Source organism: Chelonoidis abingdonii, chromosome 5, assembly GCF_003597395.2.
Source record: "Chelonoidis abingdonii isolate Lonesome George chromosome 5, CheloAbing_2.0, whole genome shotgun sequence".
Classification (NCBI taxonomy): domain Eukaryota; kingdom Metazoa; phylum Chordata; order Testudines; family Testudinidae; genus Chelonoidis; species Chelonoidis abingdonii.
The window spans coordinates 100,535,857-100,550,122 of record NC_133773.1 but is presented as its reverse complement, the minus strand read 5'-3'; the positions used below and the strand labels follow the sequence as shown (position 1 = coordinate 100,550,122).

At 45.5% G+C, this 14,266-nt stretch overlaps 1 protein-coding gene across 6 annotated transcripts in view; it reads left to right on the top strand.

The window, feature by feature from the left end:
* The first annotated feature begins 5,723 nt into the window (after window positions 1-5,723).
* The window catches only part of N4BP2 (NEDD4 binding protein 2), a 72,392-nt gene continuing 63,849 nt past the window's right edge, over window positions 5,724-14,266 (top strand). For 5 of the 6 annotated variants that reach the window (XM_032781908.2, XM_032781907.2, XM_075066509.1 and 2 more), the window contains exons 1-2: window positions 5,724-5,837; window positions 11,503-11,686. The gene's annotated coding sequence lies outside the window, so the exon portion shown is untranslated. The remainder of the gene's footprint in view (window positions 5,838-11,502; window positions 11,687-14,266) is intronic. The other variant, XM_075066508.1, reaches the window with a different exon arrangement.

Below are 14,266 nucleotides of genomic sequence, written 5' to 3'. Positions count from 1 at the left end.
CCACTGCATTGCACCTCTTCCGCTCCAAGTCTACCAGTGATGCCACCTCCATCACACACTGGTCTACTTCTCCATAGACACTGTCTGGGCTGCCTCCTTGTGCATTGAAATGCCCTTCCCCAAAATTAATTGCAGAGCCATTGCATTAGTTCAAAGTCCATTCCCAGACTCATCTGGCTGGGGTGTCCTATTGCAATGATGCATGGCTTAGGCAGTTTGGCCGTTCAGGAACTATTGATAGGCATAAATAAGCCAGTTTATTTATTTATTTAACAAAGTATATATTTTTGTGCAAACTGCTAGTTGTTGCATGGCTAAAAGATGGAAATAGCATGTTCTTCAACAGTTATCCCTCACTTTTTTTCTTCGGTCAGTTTGTTTTTTCCTAGCAACCATTGTACTTGTCTTTAGTTAGTGTAATCTCTGTGGGTATGTCTCTGTGCAATCAGACGTGTTGTTGCAGCAACACGGTAGGCATACTCAAGCTAGCTTTGATAGAGGTAGTTCATCTAAAAATAGCAATGAAGTCAGCGGCAGCATTGGCTAGCTGGCTCAAATATGTACCCAAAACTTGTGAGTGGGCTTGTAACTTGGGCAGCTGCCCCAGGGCCAGCAGCTTCACTGCTAATTTTTCACAACTCGCTTAGACTAAGCTACCCCTACTAGCAATCACACGCTCCCAATATAGTTACGGAGCTAGCATTTTAGTCACAGGTTAATTTTTAGGAAAAGTCATGGATGTCATCGGGGAGTAAACAAAAATTTCATGGCCTGTGACCTGTCCATGACGTTGTTCTATACACTCCTTACTAAAACTAGGTGCTTGCTGGAGGCAGGGGGTGGCTACAGGCACCATGGGTTGCTCTGGGGGGCGCAGTGGCCCTGCGACCCTAGTGGCTGATGAGGCAGGCGAGAGGGGTGGTGCTGGTGGGGCTGGCAAGGCTCCCTACCCGGCCTAAAGCGTGGCTAGGGAAGTGGCCCATGGTCTCTGTGTCCCTAGGCGAGGCAACGGCCAGGAGGGCTCCGTGGCTCCCCCCACCACTCTAGTGCTTAACTCGTGCCTCTCAAATTTGACGCAGAGCACGGCCGGCCAATGGGAGCTGCATGGGCGCGCCTCCGGGCAGTAGGCTCTGTGTGTGAGTGTGTGTGTTGTGGTAGCCCAAGACTGCCCTGCCAGCAACTGGCCCCAAGGGCTGGCCCCCAATGCTTAGGCGGCCCGCGGGCCAGACTGCAAATCTGCAAGTTCCCGAAGCACAGAATCCGTGACTTCTGAAGACCTCTGTGATCAGACTCACAGCTTATTACGTGTACACATACCCTATAAGGACTGGTCTTCATTGAGCCAACACAACAAGGGCCTAAATTGTGAATGGACTGCAGGGTCACTGCTGCATAATACAATAAACGCTATCTCGTTCATGCCTCCCTGCTCAATGCAATGGTTGAATATTTGTTCACATTTTAAAAATGTGAATTACTATTTAAGTTTGGGTTGCAACCTCTTGAGGTACAAAAATGGGACCACCCACAATGAATAGAAGCTATACAAACTGGAACAGGCTGGCAGTTGCACTGAGCACCTTTACAGAATTTCTAGGGACAGCTACTCAAAAAAGGACAGCTGGCACTTGTTTACTGAAAACGCCTTATAGATTTTCTGAGACAGCTACCTCAGAAAGGGACAGCTGTCAGTGTTACTGAACACCCTTACAAGAGTATTCCCAGCGACAGCTACCTCAAAAAGAAGGGTGATCCAGGGAAAAACTGAACAGGTGGCAACCCTAAACCAACTGTTAAGAATTATTACTAACTAAGATGAAAAATGTTAATATAATTGCCACAAGTTTCTCAAGAACAGCACTACTTCATATTTTTTTACAGCTAGGGTTGACCAGATGGGATGAAGAAAATACTCGAGACATGTAGGGGGCAGAGTCCCACGCCGGTAGAGAAAAAAAAGCGGGAGTCCATGCGGCGGAGCAAAAAAACAACGACCAGAGATGTAGAAATATCGCGACGTGGGAACAAACCCTAAAAATTAGGAATGTCTGATCACCCTAATTTACAGCACCGTAGAACTTTAGGCCATATTGCAAATATGCACAATATCAGGTTATTTTCTTACAATCAGGAAACATAAACAGCTTCCTCACTCCATGTTAATCTCTGCTCAGCCACAATGGCATAGATACTATTTTTCCTATTGTTCATGCATACTGTAATGTGGTTACCCTTTTTCCCCCCTCCTAAAATACGATGCTACAGAAACATCCAGTGAGACATATAATATAGGCCTGGTCTACACTACATGTTTTCATATCCGAATTGTAACAGAGTTAAACCCGATTTAACCCTGTACCCGTCCACACAATGAAGCCTTTATATCAATATAAGGACTCTTAAAACCGATTTCTGTTACTCGCTTCCGACGAGGGGAGTAGCGCTGAAATCGGTAGTTGGCCATGTCGGATTAGGGTTAGTGTGGCGCAATTCGATGGTGTTGGCCTCCGGGCTGATATCCCACAGTGCACCGTTGTGAACGCGCTCTGGAAAGCCATCTGAACTCAGATGGCATTTGGCCAGGTAGACAGGAAAAGGCCTGGTGAACTTTTGCATTTCATTTCCTGTTGGCCAGCGTGGAGAGTCCAGCACAGTGGACCATGCAGAGACTTCACTCAGCACCAGGCAAACAATGCAGTCTTCTGAGAATCGAAAAAGAGCTCCACGCATGGACTGCAATGGGAGGTATTGATCTGATCACTGGTATGGGAGAGGTCCATGCTAACAGAACTCCGTTCCAAAAGATGACATGACCAAAACATTTGAAAAATTTCCAAGGCCATGAATGCAGCAGACGGCCACACAGGGACTCAGTACAGTGGCCGTGTGAAAGTTAGGACTCCGACAAGCCTACCAGAAAATCAAAAGAAGCAAACGAAGGTCAGGGGCAGGGCCGAAAACATGCTGCTTCTACACTTGAGGCGCATAGCAATCTCGGGGGGTCCACACACTACCACACCCCCTGTCCGTGATTCCGAGATGGGGGTGGTAATACTCAGGCCATAGCTGAGGATTCTGCGGGAGGGAAGACTGAGGAGGAAGGAGGAAGACTAGCTTGCAGAAAGGCGTAGCACTCCGTCTCCCAACAGCCAGGCAGCTTTTTCTCACGCCTGACGGGATTAACCCTCCCAGCTCTCCCAAAGGCCACTATCCACCAATGAAGCCATGGAAGGGACCTCTGGTGAGTGTACCTTTGTAATTATATAAATCGGTTAAAGCAAGCGTTTTAATGATTAATTTGCCCTGAGGACTTGGGATGCATCTACAGGCGCCAGTACAGTTACTGGAAGTCTGTTAACATGTCGTGGGATGGAGTGGAATACTCCAGAGGACTCTCCATAGCGCTCCCTGGAGGTATCCAAAAGCCTTTGCAGAAGGTTTTGGAGGGCAGCCTACCGTCCTCCATCGTGTAGGAGCATCTTGACCACATGATGCATGTAGCAGTATTCTGGTATCATGTGTGCATAAAGCCTAGCTGCGTATGGTCCCGGTGTTTGCTGGCATTGAAGCAACATCCGTTCTCTATTCGCTGTGTTATCCTCAGGAGAGTGATATCGTTCAGGGGTAACCTGGTTGAATATCCAGATTTAAATTAAGGGGACAGACATGCGCATTCTTCGTGGCTGTTTGTGCCTGTTGCTAAAAGAAATCCTCTGCGCAGGTAGCCAGCAGAGGGAAGGGGCCGGGATGTAGTTGGCGCTGAGCTTTTTCGCGTTTGGCTAGCAGGGATCTTCCCTGCTACAAGCCACGCGTGGAAGGGGGAGAAGAGGGGGGTGTTTTGCAGTGATCTTCCATGATACCAGCCATGTGGTGGGAGGAGGGTAAAGCGATCATCCAGAGAATTGGATGGGGGGTGGTTTTGCTGCTGTATGTTAACCAGGAAGAAGCAGCACTGAACAGGCTTTGCTTGCTATTTGGTAAGGAAGGCACTGGCTATATGAAGGCTGCAGAAGACAATGGCTTACCATGGCCGCATGCAAGCCGAATTCTGGCTGCCTGGACGTGGCGTCTGTGAGATCTCTACACAGAGCTGCGGTGCTCAATATTAAGATGCAAAATGCGACCTTGTAGTGAATTACATGTGCTATGTAAGGTGAATAGTGTTGTTCACCGTGAAGAGTATAAGCATTGTTCTGTAAAATGTATCTTTTTAAATACTTCTCTCCCTTTTTTCCCTCCCTCATGCAGCTGCACATTTTTCAAGCCTCCTTACTCCATCTCGAAGGCTATCTCAGATAAGGCGGCGGAAAAAAAAGATGCGAGACGAAATGTTCTCAGAAATCATAGAAGTGGCCGGCAATGAAAGAGCTCATGTAAATGAGTGGAGGGATGTGGTATCAAATTTACAGAAAAGATGCCAGTGAACGGGAGGACAAAAAGATGCTTGAGATGAGAGGTGGTGCAGAAGATCAGAGGTGTAGGCAGGAAGATCAGAGGTGGTGGGATGCAACTCTGGGGCAGCTGCCTGATCAAACTGACATGCTTCCAGTGTCTTCTGGAGCTTCAGGAACAGCAGCAGGATCACAGAGTGCCGCTGCAGCCCCCTGTATAACCATCCTCACCCTCATCATGTCCACATCCTTCTCACCCAGAAGTGTAAGAACGTGTGGGGGAGGCTCCGTGCACCTCCCCACTCCACCCCGTGGACAGCCCAACCAAAAGGCTGTTATTACTTTGAATTTTTTTAGTGGTCTTTTCCTTCCCCCTACTCTCCTCCCAAACCACACCTGGGCTACCTTGTCAGTTCTCTCCCTCTTTTATAATGAATTAATAAGAATATATGATTTTTAAATGATAGTGACTTTATTTCCTTAAAGCCAGTACCTGCGTCTGACGAAGTGGGTATTCACCCACGAAAGCTCACGCTCCAAAACGTCTGTTAGTCTATAAGGTGCCACAGGATTCTCTACTGTTTTTACAGATCCAGACTAACATGGCTACCCCTCTGATACTTCACTACCAGGAAGAGGCCAGACAACAGTAAAGCTCCACTGCACTGGGATCTGGACTCTGCAGGGCTGGCAGGGAGAAACCAAGCAAATGACAGTGAGGCTCACAGTCAGACCCAGGCTGGAAAGGCACTCGCTCGTCCATCGTGCCAGTACTCCCAACATCCCCACATTCAGAGGCTCCAGCCTGGATCCTGCCTGTCTGTGCCTGGGTTCACCCTGCGGTAGTAGAGTGACCTGATGTCCTGATTTTATATGGACAGCCCCAATATTTGGGACTTTTTCTTATATAGGCTCTTATTACCCCCCACTCCCTGTCCTGATTTTTCACACTTTCTGTCTGGTCAGGTGTTCAGTTTTCAACCCAACACCCAGTGGAAAAAAGGAGCCTCTCCAGCCCCCTGAAAATGAACGAGGGAGTAAGCCTGGGGGAAAGCAAGCGACAGAGGGAGGGAAGAAGATGGAGTGAGCCAGTCAAGGGCTCCAAGAAGGGGCGGGGCAAAGGTCCTCCCTTTTGTTCAGTCAGACAATTGGCGACTCTCTGGCTTCCTCTCGCAGACAAGCTGGGCGCGGGTTCTCCTGCCAGCCCCAGGCTGGGGCGGGGCGGGGCTGCGCGGCGGGCGGCGCTGCTGGGCCAGGCCCCGCGGGGAAGCGCGGAGCCTCCTGGGCTGTTCTTCCCCGGCCGGACGGAGAGCGGCACTGTGTCCCCGCGGCGTGGCGCACGCTCCGCCTGACCCGCCCCCGCTCCTGCCGCCGCTGCTGAGCAGCCTCCTTTTCCTGGGCAGCGAGCAGCTGAGGCCGCTCAGGGCTGCGCCACGTCGGAACTGTGTGAGGTAAGGACGGCCCCGGGGTCGCTATAGGGAGCCGGGCGCGGGTTGGGTGAGGGGCCGCGGCTGCTGGGGAGGAGCCTGGGGGTGGTTGTTCCGCCTCCCAACGGGGGCGAGCTGCCCGGCTTCCGGGGCTGGCCGATCCGGGCTCTTATGCAGAGCGAGGCCTTGTTCTACTTGCACAGGCAGATGCGTCGCGGCGCTCGTCCCCTCCCACCGCTGCTGGCCGCCCCACCTCGTCCCCTGGCCAAAGGGGCACCGGGAACTGCCCTCGTCCCGTCCTGTGTCGCCCGCCTTCCCACACGGGGCTGCCCGGGGGTTCTCCTCTGGCCCCTGCACATCAGCCCGCTGGACTCACCAGCCTGCTCGGTGCTGCCGCTGCGTTGGGGGCTGTGCAGCAGCCACCGAGCATAGTCAGAATTAATGACAAAACAGAGCAAGAATCCCAGTCCCAAATGCGCTGGAGATGAGCTGCCTGCGGCGGCGAGTATCGCCGAGGCAGCGCTTCCTGTGGGGTGGAAGGTTTCCCATCTTTTAGTACCCGTATGGGAAACACTGAGCAGCCTGATGGGGCTCCGCTGGCCGGACTTTGCAGACTAATTGACTAAGGGCTTGACTACACTGGGAAATTGACTGGATGCCCTGGAATTATTAGCGAAAAACAAGGAGGAACCTTTTGGCACCTTAGAGACTTAACACATTTATTTGAGCATAAAAGCTTTCCTGAGCTAGTGCATTTCTAAAGCAGAGTGATTATTCTGGAATAAAAGAACTTGTAACAGAGCAACTGCACCACCTACACTTTTAGTTGACGCTAGCACTGCAGTGGTGCGGAAGGATCCTGTGCAGTATACAAGTTCTTGGCTGTACACAAAGTTGCACTAGGAGTAGGACCTTCTTAACTAGTTAGTAACTGCCTTTTTGCCACACAGGAATGATAGCCCATCAAAGGCTCTTTTATTTTAAATCAATAAAAGTTACTCTAGTTCAAAATGGTAACTGTATCCCTGGGAGTTTAAATTGATTTAGGGACAGTATGGACATATGCATTCCATTTCTAATGTAATGAAACCAGTGCAAGAAGGCCTACTCTGCACCTTTCATGGCAAAAATGGCCTTCCTGTTTACATTTCTACACTTATTTTCTTTGGGGTTACGCAAACCAGAAATCAAACAACACTGGCAAGTGATAGGATTCCATTTGTGAGCCTCCAAGCAAATCTAGGTATTACAGTGGTGCTGGCAGTACTTGTAATATACCTCATGACCACACATCAAAGTGATTGGAAAGGTGCACAAGCATGGAAGCCAGTTGCAATACCAAAATTCCTGACAAGATTCACTCTCTTCTTGCTAATCTAGAAGTATGTGTAGATGCTATCGGTCCTCCAAACTTCCATACCCTAAATTACCTCACACCATAACAGCTGCCATGTCAGGGTGGTCTATTACAGCTTGTTTCCAAACACTTAGTTTGGCTATAGCAAGATTCAGATTTACTCAAATTCACCCCAAAATATAGATTTTTTTGTTTATTTTTTTGTGGAAAAGATTCTGAACATGTATAACTAGTGGAAATGTTTCACTAATTTGTTTTTAAAACCTTACAAAGTATAAGGAATAGCTGTTTGCCGTGTTCTCAATTCAAAAAGTGAATGCTTGATAACCTTAAAGCAAAACTAACAATGCACAAAATGATACTAATTTATTTTAAAGCAAATAGTATTTATAGACATTTTTGTTTTTGTTTTTAATAATCTCATGTTTGTTTACAATGTGATTTTTATGTTTTGTCCATTTTAAACATGATTTTAATATATGCTTTAGACTTGCATTACAGGAATAATGAGAGTGTAATTATGTGCTGCAACATGGCTGATTTTGGTAGAGATGTGATTTAAAGTATTGGATGGGAATATTGCACTCTTGTTTTCAATACTCTTAATATTTCTCCCTTAACTCCTTCCTACCCTTACTTTAAACTTGTTCTAACTAACGTAAACAACTTGAGTGCTAAGTTTTTAGACATTTACAGTTCCTCCTCTGTGATATATTTTTCAGCATGCTCATTACAACTTGTGGTTGACTTGTACCTAACTTGAAGTCATGGGTGGCAACCCTACTAAAAATAAAACAAAAACCTGAATACAAATCCTACTGGAAGTTAGCCTCCAGCTAAAGAAAATAACATTAGCAAAGAAGTCAGTTGGTTCCTTCTCCATATATTTCATCTCACTGACATGTTAATTTCAAAAGGGTCATTTAAATAAAAGCATTATTTAACATAGCAGTCTGAGGGTTTGTCTACACTACTGGCTGTAGCTGTGTTGCTGTAGTGTCATTTTCTAGATGTTTCCTACACAGATGGAAGAGATTTTTTTTGTCTCTGTAGGGAATATACCTCCCTAAGTAGCAGTAGGTTGGTCAGTGGAAGCATTCTTCCATCAGCTAGGGATGTAAATATTGTTTAAAAGGTTAACCAGTTAAATGATTAAAATTATATAGTTTAAATGATTAACTCATTAAAGGGAAAGGGCCAGGGGCTGCTCCTTGGGTCGGCCGGCTGGCTGGCGTGGCCTGGTGGCTGCTCTCTCTGGCGGGGCTGGGGCTAGGGCTGCTCCAGCTGTCTGGGGGCTCGGAATTAATGATTAAGCTGGGTTAACTGGAAAAGCTAATGCTTATCAGTTAACTGTTTAGCCGTTTACTATTTTACATCCCTATCATCAACCTAGCCACATCTACGCTGGGGGTTAGGTTGGCATACCTATGGCATTCAGGGATGTATTTTTTCCACGGTTGAGAAACAAACTCAACTAGGAGCAAAGAACTTCTTAAAAACACTTACAGTATTCTTTATGGTTCTCCCCATTCCCCTTTTCTATGTTCTTCCCTCACAGAATGTATTTATTTTCCCAGTTGTTTTTTTTATTGTTGGCCTTGTCAACGCTTTCATTTTTGATAAACTTCCCCATTGTTGCATTGGTAGTGGTACCAGTGGGCGTAATAATGGAAGCACAAATATATGCTGGAGGCCAGACTACACTAGTGTTGCAATTGCATTGGTGGAAGATTTTAACAAAAATACAAACGTAGGAAAGGCTTTAGGGCCCATCAGCCCCATTTTAAACTATTGGGGACCCAATTATAACACAGTTCTGTTTTGTACTGTAGGTGGGATGTTAACTGTGTTACAAAATAGAACCATGTTGTAACTGAATCACTGGATAATGGTAATATATTAATAGAGTCTTGTGGGATTTGTAATTGTCTTGCCCTTCCTCATAATCCCACCACTGCAATTACACAGCGCCCCACAGACCCCCACTGCCCAGCACCAACACACACACATCTCCCCTGGTGCCCCCCCAACAGGCCTCCCACTGCCTAGCATCCCAAAACACACAAACCTCCTCCACTGCCCAGCACCCTCCACCCCCTCACAGCCCAGTGCTCCCCCACAGACCTTTCAGACACTCCCCCACGCCCTGCCCCCTTCACTGGGTGCACTCACTGGCCCTTCTGAGAGGTGAGGTAACTGTCAACTGGGCTGAGCTGGCAGCGTGGCCAGAGCTGGAACTGGGATCATGCATCCCTGCCCCACAGCTTCAGCCAGGTGCTGGAGCCATGGCCCTGCGCCCCTGCCCTGTGGCTTGTGGTAGGGGCTGCAGCAGGGGCCGTACGCCCCTCTTGCAGCTTCCTAGGGCTGTGCACCCCTTTCCCCCATGTGTCCTGATATTTTACTCTTGCGATCTGGTCACCCTAATTAATACCGCCTCCCTGAATGATAGTAGCTTTATAGACAGAAGCATTCTTCTGTTGCCATAGCTGTGTCTGCACTGGGGGTTAGATCAGCATAGCAATGTTGGTCAAGGTTGTGTTTTTTTCACACCTCTGACTGACATAGCTATGTCAATCTAACTTCTAAGTGTAGAGCAAGCCTTAGGATGCAGCCTGCTGGGGTGTGAATGTAAAATACACTAGTCTGCTGTGCACTGTCACCGTGTGGACCCTGTTCCTGTGCACTAAAAGTTCCATGTAGATAAACCCCATCCGTAGACAGTCTTATTCCAGAATAAGAGTGCCGTGTGCCTGTTAGTTTACCCCACTTTCAAAATGCATTAATTTAAATAGGAACCAAGGCACTCTTTTTCTGGAATAAGTTTGTCCACACATGGAGTTATTCTGGAATAGTTAGCCATTACCACCCGAGATTGTTTAGCGCTTACTCTGTTAGGAAGTTTTGACAAAACAAATTTGAAAACATGGTTGACTGAGCTGGCTGGATCAGTATGTTAAGGTCTTTTAAAAATTGACAGCATTCTGAATTCATATGTCTAGTCTTCGATGGTTTTACTTTATTTTCTACCACTTCGATGCATCTGTGACAGCTTGTTTCACAAACATAAATTTGGGTTAGAAAGCGGGATAATCAATTTTAAGTGCTAAAAGAAAAGAACTCAGGATTTTGTCCATCAGCTATACTCCAACCTCTTCGTCCTGTTCTGGACACAACCTCTGATCTTTATATTAGAGATGAGTCTTGTTGGCTAAATTAATAGAAATGTTTCAGAAATCTTCTGGATTCTACTTTGAAACTACATTTTCAACAAGATTGGGATGGTAACGTCAGGAGCTTGTAAACTGTCAAGTCTTTCATCACTTTTGTAAATGCTTTCCTCTTTGCTAAGGACTGAGTTATGTAAAATATGCTCTATGTTTTAATCAAAGTTCTCCTTATACTTAGAAAAATTTCAACATACTTTGGTGCAAATGTGTAGATAATCTTCTTAAGAATTCCATAAAGTGTCTTTAGGAAATTAGGGCATCAGTCCTCCTCTTTCAACCAACCAACCATAACAATGGTTGTGGAAGAATGTTTAAACTTCCACAGTGTGCCTTAGGACTGTATCTCCATAGTCATGGTCCACTAATTTAACTAGATTGAAAACGCCACATAGCACCAGTGTAGACATGATTTAACGCTTTAGTTCAGTCTAGGAGGTCCAGTTTTAGCCTTATGCCAAAATATCTCCATTAGTGTTAGATGGGGTTTTCAACGGGTTAAGTTAGCTCTATTGAAAACCCCACTTAAGACTAATGTAGATACATTAGGGCTGTTGAGCTAACTTGACTGAAAAATGCACTATTTTCCTCATCTAGACAAAGCATAAAAAAGCTTAATCACTCTGGCTGTAAGGGATATATTCTGATTTCTGTGCACCACAGTTTCCCTGTTTGCTTAACTCCCCACATGGTGAGCTGAATCTCTTCCTGACCATCACACTTTCATGACAGCTTGAGAGCTACAGTGAGGACATAAGAACCAAATGAAAAAACTTATTTCTAGTTTGAACTCTGTTCTGTTTTTACAGTTATGGTTGGTGAGTTATGCCTATGTCTAATGCAATTCAGATTTTTCTAAATTAGTGACTAGAGATCCTTAGCTGAATTCAGAGTTATCTTTGTCCTTTAGAAAAGTGAGTTAAATCAGACTGAGCTTATTGCACAGGTGCCAGGGTAATTGTCAGTAAATGTTAGAATACCTGACTGTAAAAGAACTTATATTATCTGGTCTTTAAATTTGCTCAATGTTATTAGATTGTTGGAAAATTATGTACAGTGGTTTATTTGTATTTTGATTATTTCTCTTTATAAAAAAAAAAAAGTGCACCTACACCAACTGATTCCTGATTCGTGTGTTCAACAATATGGTTTCCTGACAAGAAGAAAGCAAGATATCAGATATCTACAAACTCTTCAATGAATGTAAACATCAGTGCTGGTTTCTACAAGATGTGAAGGGACTCACCATAGGGAACCTAGTACGGTGTAGTCAACAAAGCTCAAAATGTAAGTTCCTTTAGAATTATTATTTTACTTGAACTATAAATGTTTTTTTTTCCAGTCTGTAGAGATCTGTAGTCTTTCAAAACAAAAAAAGTAACAGTGAAATGTTTTGAGTGTATGCAGTTTGAAAAATAGAATGTGAAATAGACTTAAAAGAATCAATATTTCTGGTCACTTAAATGTCCTCTTTCAAATTTCTCTGAGTGATTTAAAATTACCATAGCAGTCATACCACCCGAGATTGTATGTTAAAAGCTATGCTGTTTAAGGCCATTTCTGTGTATGAACTGGAGGCCTCCACAGTAAAAACATATGTTTTTTCCACTTGTCTGTAGGTCTGCTTTTTTTTTTTTTTTTCCCTAGGACTGTTCTGTGCTCCACAGACTTTGCTCAAGCCTTGCCCAGCATCATGATGTTTAGATGCAAATTTCTGCCGCTGATTATTTCTTGGGGTTTTGTTTTTTTTTTGATCAATCATGCTTATTTTGGGTGGGCTTATTGAGAACCGTTGGTCCACATTTGTGTATGAAACTTAAAACCAAATTTGAGACCACTTCTAGTCATTAATCTCATGCAGAGCTCAAAAATTTACCTGACATGACTAAGTACTAAGAGAACTAATATCTTTGAAAAATTATCTGTACTTGCATTCCTCCCTTGATGGAGTGCCCTCTGTGAATTAAAGATTGCAACTTTCTAATGGTACAAAACTGAGCAGTCGACGCCCACCTCACTCACTCCATCCCCTCTTCCCCTTCCCTACCCTCACTTACTCGCTCATTTTCACCAAGCTGGGGAGGCTCTAACTATCAGTAGCCAGAACTTTATTGATTTGGGGGACTGTTGGAACATTGACAGAGGAGAAAAAGGAGTCACATTGAGCCATTGTCCTCTGTTAATGCCACCAATTAGCATCTGGCAGCATAACAACACTCCTGCCCATCCTTCCAGTGGACTTTAATATACTGACACCTGAATGGCAAACGAGAAATAATTGCTTTCCCTTCTGGGAGCTGTGGGTAGAATACTCGGCCATCAGGGTGTAGCCAGAGGGAGAGGCAAGAGAAGGCTTCATTCTTGCTTCCTTCCTTCCTCTTTCCTAATGTCCTGCTGTGGCAGTCTGTACCCCTATGTTTATTCTTTTACAGGATTATAATAAATTTGGTGCAAAGTATGCCTTGTGAGGTATCATTTGAAAACTCATAATCTGCTGAATATTATTGTCCTTTTAAAATATGTGTGGCAATACTGTGTGTGATGTTATAAGATTTTATTGCATAATGTTACTGAAGTATGTTGTAATTTTGGGGAGTGCCCACAGACCAATTCCTCAGAGACAGACAGGCTAACCAACACCCGACCCAGGTTTCAGCGAGATCAACTGGTTAAATGGCCATTCTTTAGCAGGAGACAGGGTGTGAGTGAGAAAACCTACATCTTGAACAAAGAAGCAGTTCGAAGTTCCCTCCAAACAGACTTTCATTCATGACTTAGCTGGAAACAGGTTTTGTGAAACAGCTGGAGATGCTTCTAGCACAAGAGATTAGATTATAAGAGAGGACAACGCCTTAGGGCACTCCTCCTTTTCTCTCTGTTCATGGTGTCAACAACTCCTGAAGTATAGGAGAGGGGGAATCCTGTTTGAAGAGGTGTTCAGCCAGTAAAAGACTGAAAAAAAGCATGTGGTGAAAAAAACCTTTGCTTTTAATTCACTTAGCTTGTTAAGTTAGGCCTTGTCTACAGTGCCACTTTACAATGCTACAACTTTCTCACTCAGGAATGTGAAACCCTGCCCTCCCCTGAGTGTTGCAAGTTTCAGCACTGTCAAGTGGCAGCGTAGGCAGTGCACCCAGGACTGGGGGCCACTTCCCTCGTGGAGGTGGGTTTTTTATAGTGCTGGGAGAGCTGTCTCCTAGCACTGATGCCGCAAGAGTGGCAGCACTTTAACGTTGCTAGTAAAGACATACCTTAGACGTTAGTTGTGTTTTACCTTTTATTTCCTTTGTAATCTCATTACTTTTAGGCTTGATGTACACTGGCAATTTTTTTTTTTTTGCTGAAAGTCAGCTTTTGGTGATGAAACAGCAGAGGTGTCCACACTGACAACCCATGGGGGAGGCAGGAGCTGAGGTCAAGGCTGCCGCCTCCCCCATCTTAGGACTGGTTGCTTCCTGCGGCTGTCTGAATTTACAAGGCCACGTCTATACGACGCGCCATTTCGGCGCGTTAAAATCGAAAGCTTGGAGTTCGATATTTCGCGTCTCGTCTAGACGGGGATATATCGAACCCAGAGCGCGCTTACATCGATTCCGGAACTCCACCAAAACAAACGGAGTTCCGGATTCGACATGGCGAGCCGCGCACATCGATTCGGCGTGGTGAAGATGGGTGAGTAACTCGATTTTAGATATTTGATTTCAGCTACGCTATTCTCGTAGCTGAAATTGCGTATCTAAAATCGATTTTCACGCGTCGTGTAGATGGGGCCCAAGAGAGCATGCCGACACATTCTCAATCCCCTCCCAGTGCCTGCATGCCCTCCCCACACACCACCTCTTGCTCCCAAACTCCCTCTCAGAGCCT